Raw genomic sequence first — 14062 nt, forward strand, 5'->3', positions numbered from 1 at the left:
GTTCAAGAAGGACAACCATCACAACAGCCCTCCACTGACGTCTGGAGGAAAGCAGGCACCACTCATCACCAGCCCAATACCATACCAACAGTAAAGCATGGTGGTGGCAGCATCATGCTCTGGGCTATTTTTCAGCAGCAGGAACTGAGCGACTGGTCAGGGTTGAGGGAAAGCTGAATAGAGCAATGTACAGAGATATATTCAATAAAAACCTGTTCCACAGTGCTCAAGATCTCAGATTGGACCAAAGGTTCACCTTCCAACATGACAATGACCCTAAGCACACAGCCAAGACAACACAGGAGTGGCTAAGGCCTGGGACACACTAGACAATTTTCAAATCTTAACTGATTTTAAAACTGTGGGAGACATTAATGACATTTTACACCAATTTTTAGCATTATAAAACTCTGAACGCATACACTAGAGCAAGGGTCTGCAACCTTCAACATCAAAAGAGACATTTTGGCCCCTTTCCCACCGAATAAAATTTACTTGGAGCCGCAAAACCTATTTGATCGCTAAAATGAAGATAACACAGCATATAGATAGTTTTATATTCAGTTATGTTACAGGGCAGGGGCATAGCAATATTTTCAGATGTGAGGGGGACAGAAATATCAAATACGCTATAATAATAATAATAATAGTAAAACTTATGTTTGTCTAATTGACAAAAAATATAATTTTTAAAAGTCTTTCTTTTAATTGACTAAGAAATAAAACAGACTGCTGGACAATAACCAATAATTTGTATTCTATAATATGTTTGATATATATTTTCCTAATGATAATTTTATGATTGGTTTATATTGTCAAAAGCTCACCAGTGTATGTCTTCCTGCCCGTCACAAGACCAGTCACCTCTGCACACTACATTTCCCAGAATCCTCCCTGGCTCACACCTGCTCACAGTTCATAATCACCGCACCTGTCTGCCATCAGCTTCATCAGTGGGTCTTTATAAGACTGCACTAAGCACTAGCACATTGTCTGGTCTCGTCTATGCACAAAACCAAATTGGATTTACCTCTGCGCACTCACCACTGTTCTCTCACCTGGACTTTAGGCAAGGTTACTTCTCTTCATACTTACCTGCTATCCCATCTGTGTTCTCCTGCATTCCTGTGATCTAATTGCTCCATTGCCACCTGAAAGACAAGACAAGACCAGACCAGAATCAGAATCAGAATGAGCTTTATTGCCAGGTATGTTTACGCATACGAGGAATTTGTTTTCGTGACAGAAGCTTCCACAGTGTAACAAAATGACCGTGACAGAACAAAAAACACAGATAATAAAAAAAATTTAAATTAAAAAAAAAAATGGAACAAGTAAATAAGGAATAAAGATATACAAATCGACAATTGTATGTACAGGTATATTATGCGCAAATTGAAATGTAGTATGTGTGTTAGATAAATAAGTGTATGAGTGAATAAATAGTGTGTTCCACAGTTATTGTCAAGTGTTCATGAGATGGATTGCCTGAGGGAAGAAACTGTTCCTGTGTCTGGCCGCTCTGGCGTCGACCAGATGGCAACAGTTCAAAGAGGGAGTGTGCTGGATGTGAGGGGTCCAGAGCAAAGAACATCTGCCAAAGCGCAGTTGTCTGTCCAAAGCTTTTGTAGGATTTAGTGTAAATGTGTATCTGAATCAATAAAAGCTGATACAGGGATACAGCTGTCCAGTTTCAGCATTGTCTGCAAATGGTTTAAATCATTAAGAGCAGCAAATTTGAGAACAAAGCAGCCAAAGACACATTTATTGAATGCGGGATGGGAGAAAATGAGATCAGGACGTTGAAACATGCATTTCCTTTGTGAGCGCTTCAAGCTCGACATCAGCATTTGCGTATCGCAGTTGCCAGACTCTAGCATTCAGAGTTCAGACAGAACATCATGATGATGCTCGTTAAAGATAATCCAAATATTTTTAGGAGAACAGACCTGAACATTGCTAGGTCGAGGTTCCTAATAGTGACAATTCATGCACTGTTGCATGATTGCGTCAAAGCAACTGAACTGCATTAATTAGGAAAATAGTGTGTCAATAATGCAAACTGTGACAATAGTAAACACTCATTTTTCAGTTAAAGACAGTTCATCATTGAATTCAGTGATGTCGTCATCCAGCTCAGTTCAGTTTAAATGATATTTTTGCAATCAAGTCAACGATATCGCTGGAAATGAAGTGTCCCCAACTAAGCAAGCCAGAGGCGACAGCGGCAAGGAACCAAAACGCCATCAGTGACCGAATGGAGAAAAAACCTTGGGAGAAACCAGGCTCAGTCGGGGGGCCAGTTCTCCTCTGACCAGACGAAACCAGCAGTTCAATTCCAGGCTGCAGCAAAGTCACACTGTGCAGAGGACTCATTTGGTTCCTGTGGTCTTGTCCTGGTGGTCGTCTGAGACAAGGTCTTTACAGGGGATCTGTATCTGGGGCTCATCTAGTTGTCCTGGTCTCCGCTGTCTTTCAGGGCTGTGGAGGTCCTTTCTAGGTGCTGATCCACCATCTGGTCTGAATACGTACTGGATCCGGGTGACTGCAGTGACCATCTGATCTGGATACAGACTGGATCTGCTGGCTACGGTGATCTCGGAATAAGAGCGAAACGGACTAATATTAGCGTAGATGCCATTCTTCTAATGATGTAGCAAGTACATCGGGTGTTATGAGAAGTGTTTCCGGTTCCGGTTGACCTAATTAATGCAGTCTAAAAATCCTTTAATGGATTTGAATATTAGAAGCGTATTGGTGTGTTATGTGTAAGCCAGGTTAAACTAGATTTAAGCTGCAAGAGTGTGTCTGCCTCCCGAACAATGTTAGGTAGGTTGTTCCAGAGTTTGGGCGTTAAATGGTCAAGTTTATTTGTACAGTGCTTTTCACCATACAAATCATTGCAAAGCAATTTTTCAGCCAATTAAGTTTCTACAATATTTAGTGGTAGTTTATCAGTGGTGACTGTCAGTTAATGTACATATGGCAGAAATGTACGGAAAAATCAACTTAAGACTCAACTTAATAAAACAGACGATGAACACTATTAACAATTATTATATGATGCAACCAAACTTATAGCAAAATGTGTTAGTTCTGTATGTTGTTTCAGGGTTGGCATCATCTGAGGTCCTCTGAGGGGTTGGCATCATCTCTTCTCTGGTGTTCTGGATCCAGACTGAAGCTTGTGTAAATCCTAGTTACCACGGGATGTCAATCCCAGCACAAACAGAGAAACAAATACAGACATAATTAGCGTAGCTGCTGTTCCAACCAAGCAAAATTAATTTGTTTAACCCAAACTAAAGATTAATAATGTGCATTTGATCAGATATAACTCCAATACAAGATTATGAGCTGCATTATTTGAATGCTTGGCCAAAGATATGTGTCTTTAATCTAGATTTAAACACAGAGAGTGTGTCTGAACCCCGAACGTTATCAGGAAGGCTATTCCAGAGTTTGGGAGCCAAATGCGAAAAGGCTCTACCTCCTTTAGTGGACTTTGCTATCCTAGGTACTACCAAAAGTCCAGAGTTTTGCGACCTTAGGGAGCGTGATGGATTGTAGCGTGGTAGAAGACTAGTTGGGTACGTAGGAGCTAACCCATTAAGGGCCTTTATAGGCAAGTAATATTTTGTAACCGATACAGAACTTAATAGGTAACCAGTGCAGAGACTGTAAAATTGGGGTAATATGATCATATTTTCTTGACCTGGTAAGGACTCTAGCCGCTGCATTTTGGACTACCTGTAGCTTGTTTATTGAAGATGCAGGACAACCACCTAGCAGTGCATTACAATAGTCCAGTCTAGAGGTCATGAATGCATGAACTAGCATTTCTGCATCAGAAACAGGTATGACATAAGTACCGCTCCGACTCTGCTGGGGTGCAGGCCATCAACGCGAAAAAGCCTAGGACGCTCCCAAAAAAGATTCCAATTATTAACAGAGCAGTTTCTGTTCTTTACACCATGACAATAATCATTCATTTAAAGCAAAAAGTCTACTGAACCTTTGTGTCCTCGCCGATACGTGGGAAGCGGTCCTGACACGATGATCATCGTCGCGGGCGATGTGCTGAGCACCGTCTCGATCATGCTCCTGATGTCCTTCAGTGTCTCCGTCTGCTGCAGCTTGGTGTCGTTAGCCCCCGCGTGAAGCACGACCACTCCGGGGCTCTCGTCACCCTTCAGGATCGCGGGTATCTGCGCAGAAACATAGGAAACACGAGCACCAGGGAAACAGTGAGTGTGCACTTTACCTTCAGCTAATGTAGCACGGACGTGCTGAACGATGGAGTCTCCGATGATCACAGCGTTGCGTTCTGTCTCGCGGATGGGAGCGAAGCAGTTCCGGGTGGAGATCTCGAAGACCGGAGGCGGCGGAGGGGGAGAGGTCGTCGCCCGGGGCCTGGCTCGCGTCTTCCGTGGGGGGGTGCACCCAGGGTCCTTGGTGTCCCGGCGCCGGAGTGAAGGACATCTGGGAAGATCGCGTCCTGGGTGCACCGGGCCTGTGCATAGAAACACACGGTGTAGAGGTGATGGGAGAGTTGGCAGCGCGCTGTATACTTACCTCGGACTTGAGCGTCAGCCTGGGATGTTTCCAGCGCGGCTCTCCGCTCTCTCAGCTGGGTCTGCCTCTCCACCAGGTCGCGGATCTGCTTCTCCACGGCCTCCAGCTCGAGCTGCACCGAATGCAGCTCGAACGTGTCCTCACCTGCACTCAAAAGTAGACCCCCATCCGCCATTAAAGCAAGTAACAGTGAATAGTGTATTAGTAATGTAAGCGAGATTAGCGGCAACCACGCTGGCGATGCTAGCGGGCTAATAGCGGACTCGGGAAGTCAAAAATAGAACTAGTGATAAGGTGCTCTGATTGTTTTGTAGAATACGTTAGGGGATATATTCACACGTTATAGAAACGAAAATGGTGTATAAAATTGATTTTAAGATAAAAAATTAGATGACAAAGAATTAACTTGACGGAGCTCAAACTCCAAACACACAGCAGCAACAAACAGGAAGTCTTTAGGTTGCTGCATTGACGCCACATTCAAACAGTGGCTGATCGCCAGAACATTTCAAAATAAGTTCATTTGCAGCGGGCCTTTTTTATATACATATATATATATATATATAAGAAAAGATGGAGTTTAAGTTTGTCATGTTTATACATTCAGATTGTTGTATACATTTAATATTTCTGTGCTCTCTGCCTAGGGTTCTGAATGTAAGTTGGCATATAGTACACTGAGAGGAAGTAAGGACTTATCGGGATAGGATCGCTGCTTCCGGTTTTGTTGTTGTGAACTGCTATGGTTGCAGTCGAATAAAAGGAGTTTTCCATTAAGTTTAAAACGGTTGTCTTTTGAATAACACCAACAAGCAGATGAGCACCAAATTAAATCCCTACACAAAGCTGCGTGGGCAGAAAGTTCTCCAGCAGAACGGTTCACTTATTTCCTGTTTGTGAAACGATAGGACTGTAAAAAGTTCTGCACAGAACTTGTGGATAAAAACAAGTGGGCTACGGTCGCCACATTAGCGTAAGAATTTTTCATCCTTCAGGATCCAACAGTTCACTTTATACAGTTCACAGGAAAGGATTAATAAAGAGTGAACAATAAAAGCTGAGTAGTCTCCATAAAAGTTACCTTTTTTGCCATCTAGTCCAGCACCAGAAAGTCATTCTATAATCATTGTCAGCCTCTGCTGTTTGTACTGTAAAAACGATAGTACTTTATTGTAGTGCTGGGCAGTATACCGGTTCATACTGAATACCGGTGGTTTATTTGTGTTATGATATGGATTTTTAAAATACCGCAATACCGGTATGTCACTTAATGTTCGGAACGCGACACTGTTTGAAAGGGGTCCCTTTTCACTGTTGCACTGTGGTGAGGGAACAGCTGTCTGTGTTTCTAGGCGTGTTCCGAAACTGAAGCTGTAGAACTAATGGAACGTGATGACACAGAACTCATCCACATTGACCACCACAAATATCCACTGCCCCCCGCCATCAGCTCCCGCGTCTCACACACACGAGCGTGACTTTAGCACTAGATTTGGCAACTTTCAGACCCTTTTAGCGGCCTTTTTTCCGTAGAATTTTCATACTGACAAACCTAGTGAATTTTTTTGGATAAACCTTAGCTATGGTTCAGTTGGAAGATTTCGCCAGTGCTGTCCCGCGAACGCGAGGTCTGACTTTCCTGGCGAAGTGTCACCTCTCTCGGCGTAACTGACCACTTCTACTTGTGAGCTAGCTCTGTCTATTCAAACGCTCTAACTTCTTGTCTAATCCCACCTCAATTAGTGAAATAATATTGAAATCCACTTCTTCCTGCCGGGCTGACCCTGCACCAACATTCCTTTTGAAACACTGCACCTCTGTCATTTCTGCTCCAATTTCACATCTTGTAAACATGTCTCTTACTTCTGCCACTGTTCCAGTTTCACTTAAAACTGCTGCGGTTACTCCTATTCTTAAAAAGCCAAGTCTAGACCCAACTGATTACACTAATTATCGCCCAATCTCCAACCTACCGTTTGTTTCAAAAATCATGGAAAAGGTTGTTGCCGCTCAATTGCGGTCATTTCTAGCTCACAATGAACTCTTTGATATGTTTTCGTTCACAACACAGTACAGAAACTGCTCTAGTAAGGGTTATAAACAACCTACTCCTTTCTGGTGATTCGGGCAATCTTTCTATACTTCTACTACTCGACCTCAGCTCAGCTTTTGATACGGTCTCTCAAACTATTACTCATGGGCCTCTCAGAGATTGGCAACTCAGGAATGGCATTATCCTGGTTTTCCTCATATCTGACGGACAGACAATATTACATCACCATACATAACTATACATCTCCCTCTGTTCCTCTTAAACAGGGTGTGCCACAGGGCTCAGTCCTAGGGCCATTATTTATTTTTTATATTATGCCCCTCTGACAAATTATTCGCCACCACGGTCTACAGTACTACTGCTATGCCGATGATATTCAGATATACACTTCCTGCCGACCTGACTCTCTCCACCAGACTGCATCTCTATTGTCATTTGTCAATGAGTTAAAGACCTGGCTTAGCTCCAACTCTCTCAGTTTGAATTTGACTAAAACAGATATCTTGTCGGGCCCCCAACTGTAACAAAAAACATAACAAATGCCCCTAGATTTGACCTCGAAGCCACATCAATTATCCCATCTGCCACAGTTAAAAACTTAGGTATCATTCTCGACTCTTCTCTAAATCTAGATGCTTGTATTAGTAAGCTCTCCAAAGTTGCATTTTTTTTTCAACTTCGCCGTATTGCCAAACTCCGTTCCTTCATCAGTCCAAAAGATGCTGAATTACTAGTAAATGCTTTAATCACATCTTGCCTTGATTACTGCAATGCTCTTTCCGGATTACCAGTACGCTCCATCTCTCAATTGCAATCTATTCAAAATTCTGCAGTGAGAATGCTAACTTACACTAAACGGTCTGCACATATCACTCCTATTCTATTCAACCTCCACTGGCTACCTGTGTCCTCTCGTATCATTTATAAAATTATTCTGCTTACCTTTAAGTCACTCCTTGATTTTGCACCTACCTATCTCTCTGACCTGCTTTCTCCATATATTCCCTCTCGTCCACTTCAATCATCTGGAGTTGAACTTCTTTGTGTTCCGAGATTTCGCCTATTATCTATGGGAGGTAGATCTTTCTCTGCTATGGCTCCCAAACTTTGGAACACATTGCCCCTGGCTCGCCGGACAATAACCACACTCCAAAAATTGAAGTCTAAACTCAAAACGTATATGTTCCACCAATATTACCTGTTATAATGTGTTTTTTTTTTTATGATACTGTATTACTGTGGTATGCAACTGCAACCACATGTTCTGGACTTGGAAAATGTCTTGTCCTTGTATGTAGGAATGTATTTGCTTCTGTCATTGTGCAGTGTCCTTGAGCTTGGGAAAGGCGCTTTATAAATTAAACTTATTATTATTATTATTATTATTCTAACACCACTAAAGAGAGAAATGTTACACAGGCATACTGTTCCCCATTTTATAACGCTTTATAATGACTCGGACACCCAACACATAAATCTAGCAGCGCTGTTTCCAAGCGCAGCACTCACTCACCTCAGCCGGCCGCCATCTTGCCAGATCCACTAAAGAACCCAGAGTGCCCGCGGAATGCGCTTTTATACCTGTGCTGCGGGGGCATCATGGGAAATGGGAGAAACCTAACGTGCGTGAAAAAACATTTGCAATTGGCATGTAAAATGTGTTATGTTTTATTTAAAATAAATCTATCAGATATATCAAATGCAAGTAAAAATACTATTAAATATAAAGTGGTTGAAACAAATAAGGTTTGTTCTTGGTTGGAGGAATCGTTGTGTGGAGAATGGGACACCTCAAGGGAGTGTGATAAGCCCTTTATTATTTAACATTATGATTAATGATGTATTTGAAGAAGTGTCTCCAGGAATTAATACGGCTTTATATGCTGATGATGGAATAATGTGGAAAAGAGGAAGAAATTTATCTTTTAATTTGGATAGAATTCAAGAAGCAATTGAGATAGTAGAAAGGTGGTCTTTAGAATGGGGGTTCAAATTTTCATTATCCAAAACATATTACCAGATATTTACCAGGAGGAAAATTAAAGACAATAAGGGCAAACGCTTCCTCAGGCGCACAGACGGCACGGATCGTTAGGAGCACACTTCTGTGAGCCGTGGTAAGTCATCCTAATAAAAACATTCACAGGTGTCAGTATATAGTGAGAAATCATGCATTTTATTTGTGAATATAGTCAATCTTTGCTCTAGCGAAATGTGTGCTGTTGTCTGCTGGGCTGCTCTGATACAATAAGACAATAAACTATAGCTTCTATATGAATAAATCCTTGCGTAGGAAAAAAATATGGATGATCCAAGTATAACTATTGCACTCAGCAGAATAGAAGGAAAACAGTTAATATTAAATGCATGCAATATTGTATGGCAGATATACTGAGACTCGTGTCTAACAGGTAGGCATTATCACAAAGTACAAAGGAGTATAAAGAGAAGAAAAATCATTCATAACATAAGTAGAAGGGAACAAGTCATTTTAACACGTATACGAACAGGACATTCAAATCTTAACCAAACACTATACATTACAGGGAAACATAATACTGGTCTATGGGATGTGTGTTTAACAGAGGAATCAGTGGAGCACGTTATGATGATATGTACAGCATATGAAAGAGAAAGGGATCGACTTAAAGATGAATTACAATCCTTAGGAGTTAAAGAATTTTCATTAAGTAGTATTCTGAATGATGGTCCAAATGCAGGAAAACAAATAAGTGCAATCATGAGATTTCTTAAGAATTGTGGAATAATGAACAGAATTTAAGATTTAGGTGAGAAATGGTACATTCTCTTCACACTCCATCACAGTAGGTGGCGGTATGCACCTATGAAGTTGGTTCGCAACCCGCCATAAAACCAAAAGAAGAAGAAGAAGAAGAAGAAGGAATCGTTGTGCGCATGCGCAATTAGCGTCATTTGGATCAGCTGTGCGTGAAGGTAAGCAACAGTGTCTTTATTCGTCCTTTTTGCACATTAGACTTGTAATTGTTCATGTTTTGAAGCATTTAATGCCTCTTTCTTCATACGTTTGTAACATATCGTGCTGTTTGACGCCAGTCCGTGACGCAGCAGGTAAACTCTTAGGTAAATAATGTAATGCGTTTTACTGATTTAAACCGGCAACTCAACACGATAAACCTATCACTTTATACATTGTGTATTTTTCAAATTTTGACTAGAAATTAGTCTAAATAGCTGTTGCCTTTCTCACACGCTCCCAGCAAATACTAATAATAATATTAGGCGATGTCATTACCGAGACCTTGTTAAAACATCATGTAATGACTTTGTTTTGAAATGAGGCATGAGTCTAGATATGTTTTGGTAATATTATGCCAGAACTTAAACTGAATCTGGAATGATATTTGGTAAGAGCAGATGTAATGCTGGAGTGTTTTGAGCTGCACTGTTTGCAGGTTTCTCCAGCTGAAGATGTGGATCTGTGCTGCTGCAATGCTCTGTGAAGGGGACTGTTGAGCGCCTGTGCCTTTTATTCTGCAGAGAACACACACACACATGTGCTTTATTGCAGTTTAATCATAGAGAAATGCTTTAGGAGCAGCAAACTTGTAGGGTTTTTTTTACTGTCTTTCCCACAAACAGTTACACTTCTCAAATTCTTCTTTGCAGGTTAGGGCTGCACGATATTGAAGAAAATGTGATCTGCCGAAGCTCAATAAATAATGCCATGTGTGATACAATGTGTAAAATCAATTTAAATTCTATTAAAGTATATTTAAAGACTAAAAATAAAACGGCATGTTTCGCATTCTCTCTTAGTGAAGAAAGCATCCTTCCTTACAGCTTCTGGACGTCAGCAGCAGTGTTTTACTGTAGCACTACTTTAAGAGTTATTCTTACATTAATAATGTTATCATCAGTGTTATTGGACAGACCCGGCTCAGGTCATGATTCCAGCTGGAGACATTCACAATGATCCAGGAACACTTTGAAAAACCCTGATCTAAAACAAACTAAATCTAATACCAGCACATCTTTGCTCCGTTTGGTTATATATATATATATATATTAGTTAACCCAACCTGAAAACTTAACTTCAAGATCATCCTGGTAAACAAAAGCACCTCAGACTTGGGCTGGGTAATTTTTTTTTTATTGTACTGTATTGTTGTTAAAATGAGAAAAAAAGATGTAAGTTACTTATAATAGGACTAATAAAATAAAACGAATATACAAATGAAATGAGCGATGCTTTAGGTATTCCAGGTTTACGTTACATTAACAGAAATTGAATATTCAAGAGTAAATCACTGCTTGAGCAATTTCAGCATTAATGCAATGTTGCACGGCTGCAGCGTGTGCTTGGATGTAAATGGCAGAAGTGATAAATAAGCTGTGTGTATTGTGTTGAGGGATTCAAACAGGCACATTATCAGTGAGGTTAATGGAAACAGGAGGCAGAGCGGCACACTTTTATTGACTGATGTGTTGATGTGAATCTGTTTTAGAGCGTTACACAGTCAGCTGGCGTCACTGATCTGACAATCCCTCATCAGTCGGCACGCTTCTGTGAGGATCTCCAGCCGTCCTCTGTATTCATCGCTGACCGCGGCAAACGCTTCCTCAGGCGCACAGACGGCACGGATCGTTAGGAGCACACTTCTGTGAGCCGTGGTAAGTCATCCTAATAAAAACATTCACAGGTGTCAGTATATAGTGAGAAATCATGCATTTTATTTGTGAATATAGTCAATCTTTGCTCTAGCGAAATGTGTGCTGTTGTCTGCTGGGCTGCTCTGATACAATAAGACAATAAACTATAGCTTCTATATGAATAAATCCTTGCGTAGGAAAAATGTTTTAGCTAATTTCAGCTGTAGGAGAGCAAGTTTTTACTAGGTTATTATTTAGGTTATGTCGCATAAGCCTCAGCCACTCCTGACAGCAAAATGGAAATATTTGCATGACTTTCTAACAGTTACAGATGAAGAATATACCTGTGACATGTCAGTTATGCACTGGGGAAAACGCGTCTCAAATATATTAAACAGCACGAATATATTTGCTGTTTGTCATGGTGGATCGATTTGATCCATGATCGACATTAAGGGCTGCTTAAGAATAAGCGTGCACATCAAATTATCTTGACTCACTGAACCTGGGTCAAATTAGTGAGACTGCGTGAACAAATTGTCATTTATGGATCTTTATCCCCGATTGATGTGCTAGGTTATTTAAAGTCAGACTTTAATCCCTGCTTTTCCTCGTGTCTTTTATGAAACCGACCCCAGAATGAAGACAATACAATCGTGAAGTGACAAGTGCATAAATCCCAACTTCCAAACCTTTTCCTGAAAGATGCTTCAACTTTGCAATAGATCTCAAATGGAAGACGTCTCCTCTAACAACAGCACCAATTTGTTTATTAAAAAAATAGTGAAGAGACAAAGATCACTCCAAGGTCTTTAATTTATGTGCACTGGACCTGGGCTTCCAGAGCAGAGTAGGAATTTGCAGTGCAAACTGCAATTAACACCTCAATTTTATCCTCATTTAGCTGCCAAATCTAATGTCATCCATTTCTTCAATAACTCAATTCAATAACACATAGAATGAAGCAGTGGTGCCAAGCTTTACTGGAAGTTAACTGTAAATCATCCGCACAAGTGATATTAAATGTAGTTTTTGCTAAATGAGAGCGAAGGGAAGCACAAAGGGAAAACAACAAAGGTCCCAAAATGGACCCCTGAAGCACACCATACAAGACAGCTGCAGATGATGAGGGAAAATCTCCTAAATAGAAAATGCCCTATTCTCAAGATAAGAAGCAAACCACTGTAATGCAGTGCCTTGGATATACATTCAAGTCATTTAAGAAAAATGTCAGTGATATAAAATGCCACGCTCCGGTCCAACAAAACCAGCACAACACAAAAGCCTGAATCCAGTAGGGGTGCTCCGATCAGGATTTTTGAGGCTGATCACCGATCGCAGAAAGCAGTATCTGCCGATACCGATCTTTTAAAGCAGTGTTACTCATTGCGCGGCTCGCGAGCCTCATGCGGCTTGCCAAGCTTTAATGTGTGGCTCGCATGGCAGATGGCAGTAAATAATGCGATTATTTGATCAATACAGATATTTAATAAAAACATTAAAAACAAGCAGGGCTAAAACTATGCCATTAAAAAAACACCGTGTCTACACTGGACGCGAGCGTCGTGGTGCGACACGACAAAAAGACAATAGAACCCATTTTAATTATGGCCCTATGATTTCTGCGATGCGGAAAATGCAGACGGAATTGCGGAATCCAGTCATAGAAACAGAATGTACTGTATAACGCGGAATGTCACGGAATTTGTCAGTTTGGGTGAATAAATCAAAAGTAGGTCATTGCACTTAACCCTTATGTGGTTTTCGGGTCCTTTTTGCTCTGAAAAAATTATTTTTCCCGAAAATGCTAGTTATATGTATGTCTCATATGTTATCGCATTGGACTGAAATTGTGACTTTGTTCACAAAGGGTAGAACTACTTCTAAAAAAAATTATAATTTTCATACTTTTCTGGGGGAGATTTTTCACCTTGTTACACTTGTGATGTTCCAGGGCAAAAATGACCCGGCCTCAAAAAAATGCTTATAAATCACGCATTATGCTATATTATCAACAAAGATTGTAATCAATCTTTTTGTCAACTTATCTTTCATTTAGGACTGGTTTTGTATTTATATTTGCTTCTGATTAATCGTAGGCCTCATTTATCTGAGAGTAGGCACCTCATTTTTTGAGTGAAAAAAGCATTATTTATGAATTTTCACAATATGAAATAAAAACTGAAGAAAATTTGCACTGTTTATCACACTAGTGTACTTTAATGTTTAATCAGGGAGTTTGCTTTTAAATGCTTTTATTTTGTACAAAATGGCACAAAGTCACACTTGTGGTGTTCCCAGTCAAAAATGTCCAGCCATTCAAAGTGAATGGGAAAGAATGAAAGTAATAGAAACTATTAGTGTTCAGGAGCATGTTGATCATGTTCACATTCACATATGTACATGTGCTTGCAAACATAAAGGCCTTGGACCTGTTCATGTTTGGATGCATGCATGCATACGCTAACACACACACACACTTATACAAACTATTGGGAGTATTACAAGTTTTCTATTTCATCCTACCCTGAACTGCTTCCAATATCATTTCATCAATCTGATAGTATAACTCTCTCACTCTCTCTCACTCTCACTGTCACTCTCTCTCACTCTCACTGTCACTCTCTCTCTCACACACACACACACACACAAACTGGCTTCACCCTGCTTCAAAATAATCTTTCTTTCATCTTCTTTCTTTCATCACACCTTCTAGACAAAATATTATGACAATAGATATTGAGGCTTTCATGTTCTCACAAAGCAGACAAAAGTTTACTAATAAATGCTTTAGCACAAAGA

General features: G+C 40.5%; 1 long non-coding RNA gene across 3 annotated transcripts; it reads left to right on the plus strand.

The window, feature by feature from the left end:
• Positions 1–9545: 9545 nt before the first annotated feature.
• On the plus strand, positions 9546–12045 carry LOC107572465 (uncharacterized). 3 transcript variants are annotated; one of them, XR_001607350.1, is made up of 3 exons: positions 9546–9583; positions 11116–11281; positions 11899–12045. It is a non-coding gene; the product is annotated as an uncharacterized lncRNA (long non-coding RNA). The 3 variants fall into 3 exon arrangements; XR_001607349.1 differs by lacking the exon at positions 9546–9583 and adding an exon at positions 9622–9730; XR_001607348.1 differs by lacking the exon at positions 9546–9583 and adding an exon at positions 9622–9718.
• The last annotated feature ends 2017 nt before the right edge of the window (positions 12046–14062 follow it).

This window comes from Sinocyclocheilus grahami, unplaced genomic scaffold (assembly GCF_001515645.1).
Source record: "Sinocyclocheilus grahami isolate Dianchi unplaced genomic scaffold, SAMN03320097.WGS_v1.1 scaffold1755.1, whole genome shotgun sequence".
NCBI lineage: Eukaryota > Metazoa > Chordata > Actinopteri > Cypriniformes > Cyprinidae > Sinocyclocheilus > Sinocyclocheilus grahami.